The following is a 24,583-nucleotide window of genomic DNA, read 5'->3' on the forward strand; positions in this document are numbered from 1 at the left end:
TTTTAGTTTAGTTTTTTGTTTGTTTGTATTGGCCTCTTGTCAGTTTCTTCTTACATTTAATGATTTTCATAAAGTTGACTTGTTTCTTGAATTAATTGGGGTGACAATGGTTAAAATTACATAAGTTTCAGGTATACAGTTTTATAATACATCATCTGTGTATTGTATTCTATCCATCCCTAGTCAAGTTTCCTCCTGTAACCGGAAAAGACACCAGTGTCTGGGCTGCCTGTCACTACCAAATCCAATAAGCAATGACAGTGATTGAATCTTTTATAGGTGCTTTATTCAGATGGCCTGAGATCCGAGAAGATGGAGAGTTCATACCCTAACAAACCGTCTTATCTTCTCTTTCCTGGCCAGATCTTTTACAAGGAGGTGGGGGAGGACAAACAAGGTGCGGTGAGGGCTTTGAAATTCAGGGAGGATTAGATGAGCAAATGGCAGCCTTCCTGTTCTCAGCAGTTAGCTGTTCCCAAGTGGGGGGTGGGTTGTCACAAGAAAGGCCCAGATGCCTCCAACTTGTCCCCAGGCGGTAATCTCTACCCAGTGCCCCAGGAGATCAGCTGCTTTTCCCAGGAGCCAGGATGGGCCTAATCTGTAGTTTCTAAAACAAAAGCTTAACATACACATTACTTGCTAGACTTACAACTTTTTACCCTGAGCTAAAATTTTCCAAGTCTTGAGTCACCTATCACTTCCATCACCATTTATCCTCCCTTTACCATCTCCCACTCCCTCTACCTTTTTCCCTCTGGTAATCACCATACCATTGTCTGTATAAAGGGTTCTTATAGGCTTAATTCCTTCACCTTTTTTACCCAGCTCCCCCCCCCCCACCGCCGTACCCTCTCCCCTATGATAGCTGTCAGACTGTTCTCTCTATCTGTAAGTTTGTTTCTATTTTGTTTGTTAGTTTATTTTGTTCTTTAGATTCCACATATAAGTGAAATCATGACATTTGTCTTTCTCTGACTGGCTTATTTCATTGGCATAATACTCTCCAAATCCATCCGTGCTGTCCCAAAAGGTAAGATTTCCTTCTTTAATACGGCCAGGTAGTATTCCATTGTGTAAGTGTATCATAGCTTTTTATCTACTCACCTACTTTATCCATGGGCACGTGGGCTGTTTCCAAATTGTGGCTACTATAAATAACACTGCTACAAACATAGGGGTGCATATATTCTTTTTGATTGGTGTTTTGGGATTCTAGGGTGTATTCCCAGAAGTGGGATCCTGGGTTGAAAAGTAGTTTCATCTTTAATTTTTTAAAGTAACTTCATACTGCTTTCCACAGTGGCTACAACAATCTGCATTCCCACCAACAGTGCAAGAGGGTTCTCTTTTTACCACATCCATCCCAGCACTTGTTTTTTGCATGATTAATTGATGACAGCCATTTTGACAGGTGTGAGGTTTTGATTTGCATTTCTCTGGTGATTAGTGATGGTGAGCATCTTTTCATATGTCTACTGGTTATCTGTATGTCCTTTTTAGAGAACTGTCTATCCAGATCTTTTGCTTATTTTTTAATTGGATTGTTTGCTTTTTGGTGTTGAGTTTTACAATATAAGTCCTTTACAAATTTAGGGTATTAACCCCTCATGAGATGTATCATTGGTAAATATATTCTTCCATTCAGTAGGTTGTCTTTTCATTTTGTTGATGGTTTATATGCTCTGCAAAAACTTCTTAGACCCATTTATTTATTTTTTCTTTTATTTCCCTTGCCCAAGGAGATATATCAGAAAATAAATCACTTGTGAAATATCTGATTTTACTGCCTGTATTTTCTTCTATGATTATTATGATTTTGAGTCTAAAATTTAAGTCTTTAATCCATTTCAAGTTTTTTCTTATTTATGTCATAAGAGGATGGTCCAGTTTCTTTTTTTGCATGTATATGTTCAATTTTCCCAACACCATTTATTGCATAGGCTATCTTTACACCATTGTATGTTCTCGCCTCCTTTGTCAAATATTAACTGACCGTAACAGCATGGGTTTTAGAGGCGGGGCTCTCTATTCTGCTCCATTGATCTATATGTCTGTTTTTATGCCTGTACCATGCTGTTTTGATTACTATGACTTTGTAGTATTGTTTGATATCACACTACGTGGTAACCACCAGTTTCATTCTTCTTTCTCAAGATCACTATGGCTATTTGGTGTCTTTTGTGTTTCCATACAAATTTTTGGAATATTTGTCCAGTTCTGTGAAATATGCCATTGGTATCTTGAGAGGAATTGTGTTGAATCTTTAGATTGCTTTGGGTAGTATGGATGCAACTGATTTCTGGATATTTATTTTGCATCCCACTAATTTATTAAATTAAGTTACAGTTCTAGTAGTTTTTTTGGTGGAATCTTTAGGGTTCTCTGTATACAGTATTATATCATCTACAAATAATGACAGTTTTACTTCTTCCTTTCCAATTTGAATGCTTTTTATTTTTTCTTCTTGTCTGATTGCTGTGGCTAGGGCTTCCAATACTATGTTGAATAACAGTGGTGAAAGTGAACATCCCTGTCTTTGGCCCAATCTTAAGGAAAATGTCTTTAGTTGTTGCCCATTTAGTATAATATTGGCTATAGGTTTTTCATATATGACCTTTATTAAGTGGAAGTATGTTCCCCCTTTGCTGAGAGTTTTTATCATAAGTAGGTGCTAGATTTTATCAAATGTTTTCTCTGCATTCATTGATGCGATTATGTGGGTTTTATCCTTTATTTTGTTTATGTAGTGTACCACTTACATTGCACCAACCTTGCATCCCTAGAATAAATCTCATTTGATCATGGTTTATGTTTTTTTAAGGTATTTCTGGATCCAGTTTACTAATATTTTGTTAAGAATTTTTGCATTCATTCTTATCAGGGATATTGGTCTATAATTTTCTTTCTTTGTAGTGTCTTTATCTGGTTTTTGAATTAAGATAATACTGGCCTCATAAAAAACTTGAGAAAGTTCCCTACTCTTGAATTTTTGGAAATAGTTTGAGAAGAATAGGTGTCAGCTCTTCTCTGAATGTTTGATAAAATTCACTTGTGAAGCCATTCAGTCTAGGATGCTTGTTGTTGGGAATTTTTTTTTATTACTACTTCAATTTCACTAATTATAATTATTCTATTCAGATTCTCTGATTCTTCCTGATTCACTTCTGGAAGACTGTATATAAAACCACCACCTTTAAATTATTTTTTATATTTATCCACATGTCAAAATGCAAACTGAAAGAAAAGTCATTAAATATTCTTAAACCTATTAGTGTTTCCTATTTACATATACAAATACTGTAAGTCTCAAAATAGTAGTTTAAAGTAGTGGATATTTTTGTCTATTGATTTTAATGAAATTTACCTGAGGTTGTCTGTATTGCAAGTAAGAGAGAAAGAAGAAGTAGATGAAAAAAATCACAAGCAAGCCTTTTATCCCAGCTCTTGGGAAAAAAACTAATAAGCCACCTCCACAGTGAATTTCTAGTGAATCATTAACCAGGGATTTGTTGCCTTGGTTACTGAGCCAGGTAGAGATTCCAGAAAAAAAAAACAATGTGACCTATGAGCTCAGGAAACTGAAAAAGTGAAATTTCTGCATGATGATATTTGCAGTTTCTAAAGGAAGAAATGAAAAGAGTAAAAAAAAAAATGTATGTTAAAAGAAAAAATATTACCTTGATTTTTGACTCAATGTCAAGACATCTAAATACACACAGAAACACACACTTAATAATAGCACCTCATTGTTTATTTGCTTGTGAGACTCTACAAAATATAGACCATTTCCAATATACAAGACATCTCCCATCCTAGAAAACAAAGCACTTTGGTCATCAGTAGTGACTAAACATTCCATTGGTAGAAAATACTTTGACAGCAATACATTTACAAAACAGGTATTCAAAAGGTAGAATAACCTTGGGTAGATTTTCCAAGCAAAATGTATCTTTAGCTTTTTCATTGAGTTATTGGTCTATAGTTCTTTACATTTTATTGTATCAAAATAAAAATCACATGAATATGGGTATCAAACCTAGAATTAAAGTTAAAAACAAGAGGCAGAATTTTAAGGTCTGACTTCAATTATCACCCTCGTTTATTATTAAGCTTAGGATGACACTGAAGACTTTGGTGGTTTAGTAAAGTCTTGTGATGACAGAGACTACAGTATCTACGATGGTTCATTTTGTTCTCTTTCTCTGGAGAACCCTGAATATCACTGTATCCAAACCATACTTCTCACTCTTTTGGATTAATCCTCCAAGCCAGTCCAGTTTATTTTAAAACCAAGACCCAATGACAGAGAGTAAAAGGCTGGCAAATTGATAGCTGTCCCTTAGATGATAATGGGGAATTTAATAAGAAACAATAAGAACTTAAATTTTGCCAAGAGTTAATGATAAATAGGCAGCCTGATGTAGTCAATAGGGCAGGGACTCTGATATCAGTAGACCTGGGTTTACATTCTAACTCTACCACTTACTCACTGAGTGGCCCTCAAAGTAAAACTGACTGAGCCTTGGTTCCTCAGGTGTGTGATGGAAATAATATACCTACGGATACTGTCATCTAAATTCAGTGAGATAATACATGCAAAGCTTCTAGCTCAATAAAATTGTAATCTTTCATTCTTCCTATTTCCCATCTGGACTTCTCTAATGTCAGATTTTCTGAAATGCTTAAACTTGGGATTCTGAAATTTAAAACACTTTCATGCACATTCTAAATACTTTGAAATAAATCTTAAAATAAAAGTTAAAAGGCTAAAGTTAATGTTCAGATTAGAGGTGTAAATTCCCATAATGAGCATATTGTTTAATCTGTTCCCAGGCTTAAATGCAGTCACATGGGGCTCACACCAGGTTTTACACCCAAAAATAAAGCATTCATGATCAAGGTATATTCTCAATCATAAATTGCCATGGGTTTGCAATCTTCCCACCATCCTCATATCTGTAATGGCAGATTTTTTTCACCATTGTTAATCCAATTTGGAAAATAAGGTATCCTCATCAAGCTTCAAGTTGGACTGTTAAATGAGATGAATGTTTGGCACCTGTGGTTTATTGAAAATTCAACAGAAGTTGCTGATATTTGCTTTATTCCAATATGGCTTTATTTAGGCTTATTTAGGCTTTTTATAAACATAATGGACTTTCTGCCTTTATTTCCTGTCAAAGCTCTTAGATGCTTATTACTTATTACTTATTTATCCTTTAACTTTAAGAGACAGCCACATCATAAGATATTTAAATATATTGCACAGATTTTGAATTTTTTAGGGTTCATTTTTGTCAAAATGGCAAAAATACCACAGGAGCTTTGAACTAAAGGCTTAATAAAACTTCACTTTTCTTTCTTTCTCCATGATTCAAATAGCACATTATATTTCCTATATAAAAGAGATGTTATTACTCAATAAGATTAAACACATTTTTATTCTATGATTTCCTATATTTTCATGTAGGTTTGTTACATGAACACAGACTTGGGTCTATTTTATTTCAGGTACTGAGGCAGATATAGCAAGAAGTATGACACGATTCCTGCTTTCAAGGGGTTTACAGTCTTCAAGAAGGGACAAGCATATCAACAAATCATTATTATACTGTCTTGCCAAAGTTCCCTGGAAAAACAGCCTGAGACAGGATTAAGCTCTGAAGACTTTTGGGGGACATACAATCCCCAGGGAGCAAGAGTAAGGAAAACCATAAGTAGAGCTGAAAAGATGGGAAACAATGCAAAGTAACATACTCCTGCACTGGCAACTCCTTTACAATAAACCCTGAAAAGAAAAAGCTGGCCACTGATAGTGCATTTGTTCAGCTACTCAGATGTCTGCATGGAGACACTCTGTTTAGAGGAAGAAGTCCATGGGAAGCACAGAGAAGACCTAATAAAAAATAACATCTAAGCATTAAGCCTAAACTAATGTGCTATCTTTCTCTAACAAGAATTTCAGCCTCCCTGGAAGCAGTGGGCTTAACAAAGGATAAAGGTCAGAGAAGGAACCAATAAGCCCATTTACTGTGACCCTCAAACATGTCAAAAACTAGATAGAGTCAGTTTCCAATGTCAGAAATTAATAGTTGTCCTGTTTCATCTTCTGTGACAGATGATGCTCTCTCTTTATTGTGCCGTGCCTTTGTGCCCTTGTGATTTTGTATCCTTTCTCAGATAAATTCCTCAGAAGAGAAGATAAGCAAAATCAAATATAGGAGGATAACTTGTCTAAGATTGTTGGTTTATGGTTCTATGAGTTAATGTAAGCTATAGGTTTTAGAATTCAGCCTCCACATAACTGCTGATGAGAATTCAGTTGGTGAATCTATCTAATCAGTCATTTTCTTTTTTAATGGGCATAATGTATAGGTAGTTAGCAAAAAAAAGCAGATATCAATACCAATTTTATTAGTTGAGTACAAATGGTTTCATTCTGAACACCTCCCTATGCCTTCTTCATCAAAGTAGATATCTTATTAGATTTTTTAAGATCTCAATTTCAATTCTTTCAATAATTCATACTATACTTATTAGGCATCTATGTACTTTGTTTTGTTCTAGACAGTATATGGGGTTTCAAAAAAATTGAACCTCTCCTTCTACAGAGCTCACTATTTGGTTAAGGGGACCATCTAGAATCAGAATCTCAAGGATGGATGAGAGTTACTATGAAGATTTATTAAAGCCAACACATACACCTGAAACAGTTAATAATTATAACTATAGGAGTTACAGTTAAATAAATGAACAATTGTTAAATAGTTAAAGAAGAGGGAAAAAACATATTTAAGAACTTGAAGAAGATTGGTAGAAGATGGGGTAAATATGCTGCAACCTGAAGAATTCCCAGGCTTTAAATAATGTAAAACAGGAAGGGAAAGAACAGCCCAGCTATAGGAAAAGAGCATGAGGAAGGGACACAGGTAGAAATGAGCACAGCAAGTTCTCAGGACAGTGTGGGGGCTGAGGAGAGGAAACTCAGTAGAGCAGAGGGTACTCTTTGGGAAGGAACAGGAAATAAAACTGGTAGGATATCAGAGAAAGAGATTTGACATTCCAATATACCATGACACAGATTTTTAAATACACATGATATCCTGTAGTGTAATTCTCCAGCTAACTTTTCTCAACCTTGCTAACCTTCCAGAAGTCCAAAATAGAATTACTAATGGTCTAGTGAGTGGCTAGACTGGAATTAAGTGCCTAAAAACAGTAAAAGCCTATATAATTCCAATGAGACACTATGAATCACACTGCATCATGTACAATATGCACTCCAATATATTTTAAGTATCCAAAAAGGGATGATTTATATATTTGAAAAACACAGACTTTTAACCAGAGGTCACCAAACACACACACACACACACACACCCCTTGGGAAAAAACAAGACAAATGCACAATACCATTTCCTAACATACAAAATGTTCCTTCTCTCAGACCATGTGGAAAATCCTATCTATAAGCCTTCCTTCATATTTTTATGGCTTTTATTAATAAAATATCCAAATAAATTCTCTGAAATTATAATCTGAACTTTTATTATTATTTCTGTTCAGATATTATTTGGTCTGGAATTTGATGACACACTGAGGCTACATTCTACCCACATTTGAATAGATATGTTGATGGTTGAGCTTCGGCCAGGCCAGCTATTGTCCTGAGGACACACTGGTAAGTGTGTGCCTGTGGCAAAGCCAGAATTGCCACTTGTGGTGGTAGATAAAACCCTGTGTGCTGATGGCTGCTCCTCAGCCTCCTGCTGTCAAAGTCAAGGAGCCCATTAGCTCCCAGCTCTCTAGCCTGTCCTATGAACTGTAAGCACAATTCCTATAAGACCCGAGAAGACATTGAGGCAACAAAAACCTGAGGAGGTATATAAGAAAAATTCATTCATCTGACTTCTATTTCTTGATTTCTTTGCACTGCTTTTATGCCAATTTGATAACAAGCCCATGTGGATAAAAATTCAATTAGACAAGTTATCATTCTTGTTAGATTTCAAAAATGGACTATAACATGTGTCCTGTCATAACAAATTCTATTGGGTTTCTTAAGATTGTTTTCTATTTTTGAATGACAATATTATTTCAATTAAGTAATAGTTAATATTTATTTCAGCTGCTATATACCAAACATTGAGCTAGACAAGCTGAGTAAAATAAAGAGCCTCTGACTTCAAGAAACTTGGAGTCTACTGAAGGAGACAGACAGATAAATAAATAAAATGTTTTATAATAATCTTCACTAAGTCTCACGGGAACTCAAAGGGGTACCTCACCCAAACTGTTGAGACCAGAAGGCCTAAAAGAGGTGGGGAAGAACAGGGTAGAGGCGTTATCTTAAAGGTGAAAGAGGTGACACTTGAACTCAGTCTTCATATGAATAAGTCAGAAGAAAATGAGATGAAGCTATTCCAGAGCATAAAACCAAGGAAAGGAGGAAAGAAATAGTGTGGTGTGTGCAAAGACCCAGAAGCAGTGTGCTGCCACTAAAGACAAAATGTGAAGCCTGGACAGCAGAAGAGGATGTTGTGTATGCTCTAGGATGGACTTGAAGCTTCATCCCATAGGTGACAAGGAAGCACTGAAGGTTTTATGCTGACAAATAACAGTCAGATTTGTGTTACCCACTGGACACTGAGTCGCCTGGGTAGAAGAACTAACTTGGTGTCAGTTTTAGTTAGGTCTTGATAAAGAGAAAAGATTTGTGGATAGCTTCTCTTGCATGTGAACTTGTGTATTACCGTGGTCTCCTGCCCAAGAGAGTTCACTTTCTTTCCTGTGTGTGTGTGCTAAAGATACATATTAAGCTGTACCTTATAGCTTCTGGGAAACCACTTTTATAATAACAAAAAAATTATAAAAATGTTCACAAATACTTTTGTAACATGTTTACAATTTTTCTGGAGCATATAAATTCAGATGCAATATAGGGAAAGAAGGAATCTAACCAGTATCTCTAAAAGAATGGTAAACTATAAATTGTTACTGAAACATGTATTGGCCCTGCTAATACAGCATTCCTAAATGTCAGAATCTTGACAATTATCAAGAATATTCAGGGTTCACCTAGTCCAAGTACCTAAATATGACAATCACTAGAAGAGTTCTTTTAGCTGAGGACCATGACTAGTCCAGAAGTACTCACGGGGAATGACTCAAACCATACTCATAGACAAAAAAAAAAAAAGTACATACAAATATAAATAATAAGCAATGAGGTTATGAAATTGATTTTCAGTCCCTCTGAATACACTGAACAGCACACATAGCTAGCATGACTAAGAGCACAACCTCAGTGGGTTCAGCTGGGACCATCTTCCTGTTTGGCCCCAGATCTGGTGAATATCTCTGCTATGCTGCCCTAGGATTGATGCTACTTCCTTTCAGTATGATCGGTCTTGGTTTATGAAGTTACTCAAAGTTATTCTTTACCTATTGATTTTTACTGAAGCTTTGTTTCATTCTAATATGCTTTGCAAAATGCTTGCAGCCTGTTTTACTTGTTAACTTTTGGAATGGCATTTATCTGTCTACTGGTCTTGGCAGCTCTAACATGAACTTCATGAGCAGAAGTCTCACCCTGACAGCTGCACTGTATCTCAAGTGCTGTGGCCAAAAGGAAAGTTTAATCTGTTCCCTTGTCAAGAAGATTCCCCATGGTATTGTGCCCTTGGCACTTCCTATGTTAAGGTGCCAGACACTACTGCATACATTATGTTTTCTATACTCAGATTTCTCAGCTTTCTCTTCACTGTGATATATTTGATGTTGTTAACAAAAACTCTGGTATTTTAAAGGTACAACTAAGGAGTCCAGCTTTTAGAACCCACTTTCCAGCTTTTCCAGCAAAAGAGACATGATTCAACCTTGTAGTTTCACCATACTTGATCTTGGAACCCTACGTGGTTTTCCCCAGTCTCTAAGCCCCATCTTACCAGAAGCCAAATCTAACCAGGATGGGCTTATTTTAAATTGGTCTCAGAAAAATATCTGAACTTTAATTCAATTGTGTTCTAAATACTGAACCTGTAAAACTAAGTCTTTGTAATTTACATATTCTTTCTATGCCATGATAAACTTCCCAGTTCCCCAAAGTGGATTTTGGATTCTTGTCTTTAAAAATTCTATATTGGTTAATATCTGTAATTATATCTGCCATTGCTCACTTCTACTGTCAGCTTAAGAGGTTTTTGGGTTGCTTAATAATGAGGCACATTTTGTTCCATATATTTGCTTTTTTTGACCAGAAATTCAGAGAACAGAATTTTACTGCTACAGGGTAAAATGCCTGGGTAGGAGCACTATTGTTGCATGATTTAAATGTAGAGAGGGGAAAGGGTATTTATCTTAAAAGCCGGGAGTCAAGAAGCTTTGTTATCTCAATCCCATATGACACTGAAAATCTCCAAGCCTCTAACAAAATTTTGTGGCATCTCTGGTACTCTGTGAGTTGCAGAAACATCTATCTATGTGTTTCTATACAACTTTACTCTCCAGACTGAAAGATTTTGGCAAGAATGCTACCAGTTCAGAACTTAACATGTTATGGTAGCACCCTATTAACAAAAAAGAATACTTCTTGTAATGTGATTTTGATCTTGTCTTATTACAAACTTTCTTTTTTATTTTTATTTTTTAAATTGCTTTATTGTTGTTCAAGTACAGTTGCCTGCATTTACCCCCCGCCACTTCCCCCACAACCCCAGCCTTTGTGACAATGCCAATTAATAATTCTCAGGTTCTCTGCTTCTAGTGTCTATAAATGGAGATGTTAATAAGCCTGACTCATCTTCTGCCTGGTGATGTGCTGGCAATAAATGCATGTGGAAATACTTAGGAAAAATATAAATTGATATTATGGCATCAGTATTACTTCAAGTAATTCAAAATAAGTTGTCAACTTGGTGAGGGTATGTGTTAAGGCAGTATGTGTACGCTAGATGAGAGCTGAGGACCAACACTGGAATTACCTCCCTTCTATCCCCACCTGGCTTTGGTCCTTCCTTAAAGACAGAGACTGTTGGAGCTAACCTCAAAATGCACCCTTACTATCTATCACAGAAAGTTCTAAATTGGCCTGAAATACAACATAAGCATTTGTTGATATAAACATCTTCCTTATTAGACCAGAGATGAAAGAGATTCTAGGAACCACCTACCTCAACTAACCACCTCATTTTGCAGATGAGGATATCTAGGCTTACAGAGTAAAGCAACAGGCCCAAACCTATATGGCTGCTTAGCAGTACAGGTAGAAGTAGGATCCAAGCCCACCACTTTCGCCACTGTACCTCACTGTCTATCTCTTCCATTGTTCCTCCATCATTTTAAAATAGGTAACAAAAGGCAATTTATTATTTATTTATTTATTCATTCATTCATTCATTTTAACAAATATTCATTGAGCGTTTCATTGGAACAAAAGTATTAAAGGCACTAGAGATATAATAAATAAAATAGACAAAATTTTCTGCCTTCATGGAGTTTATCTTCTACAGCAAGAGACAGTAAAACAGTTTCTAAGGAAAAACAAATAAAGCAGGGAAAGAAATTATGGGAGGAAGAAATAAAATTTATAAATGAGGTAACCAGGGAAAGTGACTTTTAAGCAAAGACCTGAAGGAAGTGAGAAAGTCAGCCATACAAATGTAGAGGGAATGAGAATTCCACAGAGAAGAGCAACAGTTAAAGTTCTAAGGTAGTAGCTCCTGGTGTGTGCAAGGGACAGCAAGGAGACCAGGTGTGAGCAAATGGGGAGGGAGATGATGAAATCCAAGAGGTTCAACAGGATAAAAGTTTATGGAAAGCTTTGTAGTCATGGTAAGGACAGCAACTGACTCAGATAGGATGCCTAGAGAACTAATATGACCAGGTTTTCATTTTAACAGAATTACTGTAGTAATGTGCTTAGGAAGAGAACAAGAACAGGAACAGAAAGTATTTTTGTAATAATCCAGTGGAGAAATGATGGTAGTTTGGGCCTGGGGATAGAGCCAGGGGTGGGACAGTGGACAGAATTTGCTGATGAGCCAGATGTGAGGGATGAACCAGATGTGAGAAATAAAAAAATAAGGTTTCACCTTAAACAACTGGAAGAACAGAGTTACCATTAGCTGAGACAAGGAAGAATACCAGAGACACCGGTTTGGAAAGGAGGGAGTGAATATCAGGAGCTCTCTTCTTGAGATAAGTTTGAAGAGCTCATTCAATATCTGTGTGGAGGTGTCAACTAGCTGAATGGGTATATAGATTAAAATCCAGAGAACAGAGTGTAGCTGAAGATACAAATTTAGGAATTTGGCAAACAGAAGGTATTTAAAGCCATAAAACTGGATCAGACCAGCTAGATACTGTAAGGATTTATAGAGAAGAGTCTCGATTACTGAACCCAGGGTTCTCCAACATGTAAATGTCATAATGTGATAGAGAATATGAAGAAACCCCTAACCCAACAAAATGCTTATGAGCCATTCTCTCTGAATTCCTATCTCCCTTCTATACATCCTTTTGTGTCAAAATTCTTCTTCCCTTTTATTAGCTTAATTTTACTTAAAATTATATTACCCAATTTGATTATTCATCTTATTCATCAATATTCACTACAAAGAACTTATATTTTCCGAAACCCAAATCCCCTCCCACTCTCTGAAAAAAAAAAAGATTTGCTGACATTAATTACACTCAAAAGAATATACCACAAGACATTATTTTTAAAGTATATAGCTAGCTTTCCTGGGTGGCTGTTTGAAAAAGGAAATGATCATTTGTATATATAGCTTATGTGTATGTGGATAAGCAGCTAGTATTTATTAAGTGCTTTCTAGGTGCTAATCATTCTGTTAAGCATGTTATGTATATAAATTATCACAACATCCTCACAGTAATCCAATAGGGTAAGTCTATTATTATTTACATTTCAGAGTTAGGGAAAAGGAGGCTTTCAGGTGTTCAGCAACTTGCCAAACTAACTGGAACTGAACCTAGACAGTCTGACTCCATAGCCCCTACTCTTCACATTTTTGCCTAGAGTTTGCAATCCAGGAGATGGCTTGAACCCATACAGCTGTTTGGTTTGGGCTGCATGATGTTTTTAAAAAAACAAATGTCCTTTGAATGGCTTTAGAAGGAATGATCATTGCAACACAGTCTGTACTGGCTTCATCCTTCCCTCTTTATCATGTAATTTTCTTGCTGCACCAAGAGCATTTGAGTTATTGAAATTTGTTCTGCTATACTTCTTCCTTTAACAAACTCAGCATAAATCTAGGGTCTGAAACACATATTTTATTTCTACACATGCACACATACCACCACCACCATGACCATTAATACCACCACTTCTGCCTTCAGGAAAAGTAAAACAAAATAAGTCTGTGCTTACTTTCCACTGCTTTTCCCAGTGGTGGCCATTCATAACACCTAAGGTTCTCTCCCAGATTTACCTCCCAAACCTAATTCAAGTTCAGCTTCTACAATGTAGGAGCAACTTGTTTTTTGCCTAGAAGCATAGGCCCATACCCTGAGCATGATCTATAATAAGAGGGACCCACCCTCCAAGAAATGCATCATCTCATCATTTGTTTGATGTTGTTCTATCTCTTATCTCTGAGCAGTAGCCTATGACACATATATGTGTTCTTAGTGAAAGTGAATTTAAATCATTTTTATTTTGAAATGGCAAAGCATCTGCCAATAAGCATTGCCTTATGAACTCATTATTAATTGCACATCCATTATACATTCAACACATAAGAATATTTTCTTAAATTACCTGTGTTGGGAAGCTTAAGTATTCCCCTGACTTTCTGGCTTTTGAGTAGTGGGAAGGGTTCTATGGTTGTATCTGTGTTTTGGATTTGGAGGGCAAAATCTGACTTCTGTATGTAACCACTTTTTTTATTTCTTTAAAGAAAGTAGGAAAACACTTTAACAAAAGCTAGATAAAATCCTGTTTACTCTTTAGAAAATGGTAAAAAATGTTATTTATTTGTGAACCTAAACTCTTGGGAACATTTGTAGAAAGGTATTAAAACCAGTTTTTTCAGAAGCTACTCTTTGTGTTGCAAGTTCCAACAGAGCAGAAATAAAGACAGGTGCTGAGCACTAAATTGGGCCAGCTGTGTTACTCATTGAATGCCCTGATGTTTGCACCTGGGACAGTGACAGAGCACACAGTTTATTAACCTCCTATGTGTTATTTTTTCCTTTTAGCAGAGGAACAGTTGGATCTCTCTTCCTTTTATGCATTTATATACTAGAGATAATTTTAGCCTTAAATCCAAAGAGTCACCTTCTATATGTTTAATAATTCAATTCACTAATTAAGAACACTAGGACTCCTTATTTAGAACATATTAAATACTTTAAACATATAACAAATAACCAATACACTCTGCCAAGTTTACACATGCCTTAATAAATATATTCACAAAGTAATTCTAGTAACAAATAGCTATTCCTATTGTCCCCATTTCATACATTCATGCATGAGGAAACTCAGAGAACCAAGTGACTGTCCCAAGATCACATAGCTGCAAGTGATAATAGAGCAGGGACTCAACTCATGACTTATTATTCCAAGTCCCATGTTCTTTAAATGAGTTGGCTGTCCCTTCCCCCCTGCACCCCTTTGGCCGCTTTCCTAGTGGTGACTGACTCATTACTCTATCTGGTTTTGCATTGTCTCACCATTCACAGTCAACAATCTGCATTGGAAATGGGTTAGGAGAATAGAAAATGCTCTACTTGTCATCATCTGACAACTGTCCCTTAGTCAGTACAGAGACATAAAAAGCTCCAGCAGTTTGTTTCTAAACTGGTAGACCAGGTTTCCCCATGGAAAAATAGCTCTGCAGAGTGTTGCACACAGAGGTTTTATGATCACATTTCTTTTTCTTTCAGGATCTTCAGTGTAATAATCACCATGATTATCCTAGGAAAGGACATAATATAAAGTGCTTTTCCAGTGCATTTCACCTCAGGACCCATTTAATAGAGTTACTGGATAGATTTGTACTGGGGATGCTCTTGGGGAGCCACTGTTTTTGTGTCTCTGAAACTTTCTAGATTCTGGAATATTCATCCTAGGAACCATCTCTCACAGCTTGAGAACACACAATTTGGGATAGTCAGTAGTAAACTTACAGAGTTCCCTCCCAAAATTTGGTATAGAATGAAAATATAGATTCAGAAACAGCTTGAACAGATTTATGAATGGTATATTTATATCTGATCAAGGGAAACTAGCAATGGTACAACCTCATATCCCAGGCAGATGTCACAGAGGTCACTTGTCTCTAGGGTTATATGGCCCAGCCTGACCCAAGATGACAACTCTTGTGTTATTAACTCAAATTTACTTCAGGGTGGCACCCAGCACTGTATTCATGCTTGCTAGTGATAATGAAATGAACTCAAGGATTAAAATTAATTGTGTTTAAGTTTAGCCTTATCTACATTTAGAATGTCTCTCCAAAACTCAATATATTCCTTTGAACTAATACTTATTTCTTCCTTATTTTACTTCGGTGGTGAACAAAATTAGAAAGTAATATAAGAAATATTTTATAAAATTTTATCCTTACCCTGGAATAAATTCGATAGACAATATATAACTTACATAAATATTATCTTTACATATGTATAATATGTATAAGATCAGATATACACATATATAGACTTTAAAATATATACTATCCTAATGGTACTATAAGAAGGAATAATTTATAATAGAATCACATGAATTTAAACATATAAATGCTCAGGCATTGCAGTATTTCAGGATACAAAGAATTCATAATTCACATTCACTAAATAATAGTAATAGCTTCACCTTTATTGTGACAACTCAAAACGTGTCCTCTCCTTTCAAAAATTCCTTTGAAGCCTCCATTTCTCAGCCATTTAGAATCAGCTTGTTAAAGAAATTTAAGAAGGAAGCACTGTTTTGATTACCTCCTTAGAAGATCACTTAAGCTTTTGTATGGAGAATGAACTAGAGGGACAAGAATAGAAAAAGCTAGACAAACTCAGAGGCCATGCAATGGTATGAGCAAAATATACTACTTTCATGCTACTGGTAACCAAATCTCTAGTCAGTTTGCTCTCTACATCCAGATGCCTATTGACCATCTCTATTTGAATATGCTGATAACATGGAAAATATTTTAATCCTCAAATTTAATCTTAGAGTCTCCCTCATTCTCATACAATAAACTAGCATCTCTAATTTTATCACTGTATCAATATTACATATCTTTTCTGCAGCATCTCTTAAAGTTTTGCTTGTTTTACATCCAATCCCAGCCTTGTTCTTCCATCTGGGCTTTACCTGAACCTCTACTGTACATTTCCAGTTGCAATCCACTCTATGAACAGCTTCTGGAACAATTTATCTCAAAAGCCAACCTCTATACTCATTCACACCTTATAAAGACAACTTACTCTGGCATTGCAATATTGACCATTAGCCTTCACATGGCATGTTGTGGCCATGGAACACACAATGGGGCAAACTCACTGTCATCGTGTCCAAACCACATAAGTGTAACTGTAAACTATATCTTCCCCATTCCTTCACTCCATCTCCTTCTATCTTTTGCAATTTCTTACAGAATCTTTCTACTGAGACCTAACCATCTACCACCATGCCCAGCACTCTTTAAAAGCAAGAACATTGGTTCTCTCCTCTTAAATTATACACTCACATGCATGCACGCACACAAATGATGAACAGTATGTTTGCTGCATTTGATAAATTCATTTTAAATATTAAAATAAAGTTCCAAATTATGATATAAGAGATTAAAAAATGAAAACTTTAAGTCTTTTCTGTGGATTTAAATTTTCCATGACCTTCCAAAACACATGATCATTCTACTGTGGCACATCAGTTTACATTTTTGATAAAGGAGCAGTAGAGTACATCCATGAAGCATTGATTCTAAAGCCATATTGTTTGGGCTCAATAATCAGAAACAACATTTACTATCTATATGAATTAGGCAAGTTAATCAAACTCTATGTGTCTTAGTTTCCTAACCTATAAAATAAAATGATTAGTAATAGTAACTACTTTAAGATTGTTCTGAGGAGTTAATGAGTTGTTTCATATAAAACACTTTAAATGGTAGTTGACACATAGTAAGAATTTCTCAAGCATTTTCTGTTGTTAATCCAGTAAAGTTTACCCTTAAAATTCTTATAAATATATGTATAAGGATATAAAATTATTTTATTAAATTAAGAACCCCTTTTGCAATAAAGATACAAGGCTGAGCAGTTACTTATAACACTTATAATACCACTAGAAAAAAAATTGACAAATTAGGAATAGTTCATAGGGTGTAGAATAAAGAGAGGGTACAATAGTAGGTTCACTAGTTCTTATGAAATATTTGTGGCACTTTTTTAAGTAAAGATGTTTATTTATTTATTTTTAGAAAGAGGAGAGGGGAGAGAGAAAGATGGGGAGAGAAGTATGGATGTGTGACAGAAACATTGATTGGTTACCCTTTGCAAATGCCCCAAACTGGGGCTGGGCCACAGGCAAATGCCCTGACCAGGAATCAAACCAGCAATCTTCACTTTGTGGTATGACATTCAGTCCACTGAGCCATGCTGGTCAGGACAAATATTTGTGACACTTTTAAATGGTTATGAAATAAGCCAAATTAAATCTTTTTGTTAAAACCTGAGTTCTCAACAGTATGCTACTTAGAAAATCCTATTTTCTTTTATTGATGGAAATTTGAGGCCACCCTAGGAACTTTAATTTTCATTGAAATCACCAAGAAATTTCAGTACTAAGTTTCCTTTTCTTTTAGATCAGAAATTAAGATAGAGAGAAAATAGGTTTTTACCATTATCCTGCTATTAAAAGTATGCTTTAGTAAATGATTTCAATAAACCATGCAGTTATTTTTTTCAAAAAGCATTTTGGTGAAAACCCTAGAATGATAAACATACACAGGATTTCAGAAATAAGTTCTTTATACAGTAACATATTAGTATTTCAATTTATGTATAACAAAACAAAACTGTATGTGGATTGATACTTTCCTTCATTCTTTAAGACTACATGAACAGTAAAATGACAACAAACTCACAACTATCAACAGCCAAACCTAAAAACAAAAACAAACTAACCAAACAACTAGAACAAGAACAGAATCACAGAAATGGAAATCATATGGAGGTTATCATTGGGGAGGGGGAAGGGAGGGCTGGAATGGGGAAAAAGTTACAGGGAATAAGTAGTATAAATGGTAGGTATAAAATAGACAGAGGAAGATTAAGAAGAGTATAAGAAATGTAGAAGCCAAAGAATTTATATGTTGGACCCATGGACATGAACTAAGGGGGGTGGTGCAGGTGGAGGTGTACAGGGCAGAGGGAAATAAAGGGAGGGAAAAGGGACAACTGTAGTAACATAATCAATAAAATATATTTTTAAAAGGCTTCATCATAATTAGAAAAAAGGAACAAAGGGAAAAGACATTATCAAATGTTTCCCAGGTTTCTTTCAATGAAGTGGAAGACAATGAAAAGCCATCATATAACCTTCCTGTCCAAGAACATCTTGTGGCATAATTCCCAAGTTACAGCAGAGGGGAGATTTGAATTCACATTTTCAACAGCCAGGCCATGAAAAACAAACCTGACAAGTTCTGTTTGATACTTGTTCAATAATTTGTCTTCACCTCCCACTCAGGCATCTAGTCTATTGAACAACAGTGCCTCGTTGTTTCCCCCGCCTCCAGTGAGGTCCAAGACACTTCCTAGAGATAATGGCCACTTTGAAGAACCCAAGGAGAGGTAGGATAATGGCCCCAGTTCCATCCCAAAAGTATCCCAGTGGAGGCAAGATTGTTTCATCAGTCACACCACTTCTTGACTCCTTTCCCCAATCTCCAGGGTAGATGCTAATCACTTGTTTTTAGGTGATATAGATATCAGCAGTGAGAGGTTCATGCTCTACTAAGTCAGGATGGTAAAGTTCTGCTTGTGAACTCCCTGATTTCCAACAATAGTGTGACAAATTTCCCCCAAAACAGAGCTACCCTCAGGGAACACTCACTCACACATCCAGTCTGGCTCAACCTCTGACAGGGGATTTTCTCCTATGTATTCCTATAGCAAGTGCTTTCAAGTTGCACATTCTGGCCCTTATTAAAACCTGCCTTGTGGACTTGAGTCTTCAGCATGACCATCTCTTATTTGGACTGGCTGGCCCTCTGGAAGAGGAATAAACTGAAAAAGCAAGCCTGGCTGCTCTAGATAGAGGCACTATAAATATATATGCATTTATATAAATATATATAAAATCTCTAAAATGAAGTTCGCTATAATCCTCATGTGAAATGGGCCACAATGACTGCCATGAGACTTGCTTTTCTGTACTATTGGGCAAGCCCACCTCATCAAGGTGCATTAATTTCTATGTGCCTTACTTCCTCCTTTCTAAATGCAATGGGGTTTGAAAAGGAATTTGAGGGGCTGTCCATAGTTTTACTGGGAGTCTTCTTTTTATGCTGAAAATTCTATCCTGACTTGACTTCCACAAGTTCCAACCCTCCTTCCTAAATGAGGTGCCTTAAGAAGTCTCTGCTCTCTGCCTCTTGACTCCTTTCCCCAGTCTCCAGGGTAGATATTGACCATGTGGTTTTCACATCTTATTGGCCCCAGAGGAGCCCCCCATGGGAGGATCCACAGCAATCTTCCAAAGTCACTGACTACCTTTGAGACCACTTGCAGAATTTTCTCATCACTTACAATTAAGAGCTCAGTGCCTTCTGGGGGTGATATAATTAGAAGCATGGGCCTCATACTTAATGCTTGTGGACAGGGCCTTGGCTTCTCCTCAGCTCTTCAATCCTCCTCCTTTTGTCCTTGATCCTAACCTCTCCCTGGTCCAAATCTATGACTCGTGATAGGAAAAGAAAAGGCACTTCCTTTTCTTCCACCATTTCCAACTGGCCCCTTTGCCTGGTCCCAACGTGGAGAAACCAGATGGAAGGGGTGGAAGCCATGAGCAGGAATGGGAGACACAGTAGAGCACCAGTTGGAATTGGAGCTGCCAGACCTCTTTGGAGCCTCCTCACTGCTCCTAGAACCTTCTGACACTTCTCCCTATGAAGAAGCCCATTATTGCAGCCTGTAGTTCAGCCTTACTACAATCTATGTGCCTGACAACTCAACACTCCACAAGGTTAATGTTCCCCTCATAGTTCTAACTGAATAACTAGACAGACAACCTCTAACACCCCTCTCAAGGTAATATAGGCCATGTTCCAAAGAGAGGTTCCTGGTCTATGCCTGCTGGTTCCTGAGCTGGCAGAGTAACCCAACAAGTCCCCAACTCCCACTGCAAAGTTGGCCAAGTTTCATAGGGAAAACTTTCTAAAGAATGGCTGCTTATGAAATTCCAAAATGAAGCATTGGCCAACACCACTCACAGTCATCCTGGATTTCCCCAGGAGCTGCTTTCCTTGCCTCCTTGCCTTCCTGAATAGGGTTGAATGCTTAACTTTCTCTCCTCCCCTTTTTAGACCTTCTACCCTGAGTTGGTGATGTTTGGTGGGGTCTTTTCCTTCCTGGAGATGCCTTGAGTCAGGCAATTTTGAGGTCTTGGAGGAAGGATGAATAAGTTGAAATGACAATTATGACTCTCCAGAGGCTGGTGATATGACACGGCAAATGTAGAACTGACTTTCATTCAACAAACGCTCACTAAGCACCTACTGACACTGAGATATGCTACAAACTGAGCAATGAATGGAGGAAGCAATGAGAACACTGGGATAATCAACATGGGCCCTGGTCTGGTGGACATGCCTGCTGAAATGGGTATGGGAAAGCATGTACTCAAACATGATGAATGTAAGGCAGAAAGTGATGGGAGGTGGCATGAAAAAATGGGACTTTACTAAAAGGCACATGCAGTTTGTGCAAAGGAGAGCTTTCTAGAAGAAATTACACTTGAACAAGTTCAGGAAGTATCTTTTTAAACTGGAAGGAGAATTTAACTTAAAAGGGTGAAAGGATAAGGGCCCAGAAAGGATAAGGGTCTAATATGCTCTTATTTAAAATATCAACCCTCTCTGTTACTTCTCTTTATGGCCAATGTCTTTCAATTGTCCTGGCCCTTTAGAAATATCCCCAGCCAGATGCAGTCATTGAAACTGTTTCCACAGATACAGAGCAGGATGACAGCTAGGTTTGGGGGGCAGTAGTTTAGCGGGTGGAAGGACTGAGGAAAAAAAGAGAGAAAAAGAAACTTCCTCATTATCAATGGTTGAGAACTTGGCAAGGTTTGAAGGGTTTTTGTTTTTATTGTTGAATATTTTTGTTTCTCATAAAGACACATGATTTTGAGCCCCCCCCCCAAAAAAAAAACTGTCTTGTATTAATGCCTACCTGTTCAGTACCTTGTCAGAGGAATTGTAAACTCCTTTCACATCAGGGAATATTTCTTATAAATTTCACTGGAGCTCAAAATATGCATGCATTAAATCAATATTGAATGAGTGAATAAAATTATGGGGGGTTTAAATAGCACAGAACCATTCCCTCCATCTCTGCAGAATAATAAAAATATCTTTATATGTTGGTTTCTGGTAAATAAAACCCCTCTGAATGGTTTTAATTAATTTATTCAGTATTTAGTGCCTTCTCTTCAAGGGGAGGGATGTAACAGAAGGTTCAGGTAGAGTCTAGGTCATGGAGACACTCGTAAACCATACCAAAAAGCAGAGTTCTATCTTTTACACTGTAGCATTTTGGGCATGATATAAAATGGTCAGTTTTCTTTAATAAATAGAACACTTTGATGACAATGTGAAAGATGTACTTGAAGGGCAGAACAGGAAACAGGATTAAGTGCAAGACACCAAGAGAAAAATAATATAAAAAATGGGAACAGGTGTAATATACAAAATAGGTACAATTTGGTGACTGATTGTTAGGGGTCAAAATTCAAGAATAGCCCTCAGGTTTCTAACTTAGATAATTAGGTAGTAATGGAAAATATGATTGGCTTCCCTTCTGATAAGAACCCTAGACTTTTCTAATGCTTCTTTCATAATACTCATCATACTTGAAATGCCATATTTGTCTTTTCTGCTAGCCCATAAGCTGCAGGATGTCCTGGACCACACTGTGTATTCACCACTGTCTCTATCACCTGCTACAGGCTCCAGCAGATGCTAGATACTTCATAAATACTCCTTGAAGTAAAATAGGTGTATTTATTTGATGTGATTGCTGTATATCTAGGAAGAAGATAGTCTGGGAGGAGGCCTCCTTATCCTTTTCTATCTTTGATCCTACTCAAGTCAACTTCAGGAGTAAAAAACACATCGTTTTCACTATTATTCCTTCAGAAATAAAATTCTACAGTCTCTAGTTTAATGTTTTCATGGTTAAGCAGACCTCACTGTCAAAAAAGTCTTCCTAAAATATGGTGCATAATCATTGTGTTTCCATTTAAGTCATAATTATATTTCATGAAATAAATAGATTAGCTTTTTTGTTTTAAAGCTATCTCTTCACAGGAATCAAGAAAGATTTGAAAGGAGACATACCTCCAAGAAGAAATAAAATGAAAGCCTGTACTCAAGTACCAAGCTGTTGGCTCCATATGCAAAAGTTTATTTTCCATAAGAATGAATTCATGAAAGATAGTTGCATGATCTTTGAAATCTTTTTTTAAGATTTTATTCATTTATTTTTAGAGAGGGAAGAGAGGGAGAAAGAGAGAGAGACATCAATGTGCGGTTGCTGGGGATTATGGCCTGCAACCCAGACATATACCCTGACTGGGAATCGAATCTGCGACACTTTGGTTTGCAGCCCGCATTCAATCCACTGAGCTACCCCAGCCAGGGCTGGTCTTTGAAATCTTAACAATTTTCATTTAATATTCTTTTTTCCTTTTTTGCGAGGTTAAGCATTAAACACTGATCCAATATAAATCTATCAACATTATGTGCTTAATATACAGATCCTTAATAACTCTGCTTTCTAATGGATTAATAGAATTTTTACCAGTCACAGTCCTAACAGGAAACAGGTGGAACACTTGAAATAGGCTAATTGGAGTAGAATTTACAAAAGGATTAAGTATAAAGTCAATGCTGTTGGGCAGCTGCTGTACATGGGAGAGTCTCCCAGGGCTGGTAGCCTTACTAATCATGCCTATGCCAGAATGAATCAGGGAGGCAGTGGTTACTGGAATCTGGAGGGAGAAGATCAAATAGAGAAGAAACCCTTAAAAGGACCAGAGACTTCTGTTGAGAGGCATTGAGTCAAACTCACAGGAAGGAACCCATGGAAATGAATACCAGTCAACACTCTCCTTCCTCCCTTTGATCTTTTACCAGAGCTCACCACTAGCCAAACCCATCTGAAGACAAAGGGAACAGGAGTCCTACAGGTCAGCCTTCTAGAGTGGAGAACAGGGTGAAGAAAGACAAAAAATTGGGTCTTGAGGGGAGAATAGAAAATATTAGCTCAGTTATGCATTTAAGGGTTTTCTGCCTAGAAAAAAAATACCTTTGTCTACTGTTTAGTATCCAAAATGTTTCCATCATCTCACTGTTACAGAGGAAAAATTTTTCCTGCGTTTACATTTATTGATTTTTTAAGTTCTCCAACAAATTTATTTTTGAGGGAAAAGAATGGACTTTGAGGAAGAAAAACATGCAGCCAAGAGGTATGGAATAGAAAATAAACACAAGTGTAAGCTGTTTTTCTAATTGTTCTATAACTGCAACAAATGAGCACAGAGAATGCCCTGTACCAAATAACACAATAAATGTTTAAGATCAAGGTGTTTCTTTAGACAAGACTAAAAATTCAGTCTCTGGTATTTGGAATTTAGGCTGCAATCTTTATTTTTGGAGGGCTCACTGGGTGTGTGGTATACAGTCCATGCTTTTAACCATATTTGAACAGAAGGATGGCCACATGGCACAGATACAAGCAGATAAAGTATTTGCTTTCATGTGTCACATAACTACTGAAGTTCCTTCCAATTATGCAGTGTCCATTGGGGCACTTCTTGTCAAACTTTTTCTTAATGTGGGCCATAATATCCTTCTCCATATCATATATCTCCAATGCCTGAGTAGCACATTCCACAGAGTCCTGTTGCATTTCTTCAAGGTACTGGCATTTTTGATTACTGCCTTTCAGTTGCACATTGTTACAGTGGAGCAGGGGCTGGCCAATGGCAACAGTCTCCTGCAGGAAGGGCTGGAAAGGACCACACTCGAGGAGAAGCCTTCGCTACCAAAGCTGTGCACATCTTCTAGGTTTACATTTAAATTTCTAAGTATACAGCTACCAAAAAAACCCATATTCCTCTAGCATAGCAGCAAAAAATCTGAAAGATGAGTACAATTCTAGAACACTGGAGAAACAAGTACAGAGAAAGTACAAAGTAAAACACCCAGTAAAACTATAAATTAACATTTCAGAATTATATCAGAAAAAATATTTAGAATTCTTTAAAGTCTTTAGAATTTACAGACGGCTTCATGATTTGTGATTGTGTCATGTACACAAATGT

At 36.8% G+C, this 24,583-nt stretch overlaps 1 pseudogene; it reads right to left on the reverse strand.

Moving 5' to 3' along the window:
• Positions 1-23,879: 23,879 nt before the first annotated feature.
• On the reverse strand, positions 23,880-24,215 carry LOC114507066 (annotated as a pseudogene).
• Positions 24,216-24,583: the final 368 nt, after the last annotated feature.

Source organism: Phyllostomus discolor, chromosome 9 (genome assembly GCF_004126475.2).
Source record: "Phyllostomus discolor isolate MPI-MPIP mPhyDis1 chromosome 9, mPhyDis1.pri.v3, whole genome shotgun sequence".
Lineage (NCBI taxonomy): Eukaryota > Metazoa > Chordata > Mammalia > Chiroptera > Phyllostomidae > Phyllostomus > Phyllostomus discolor.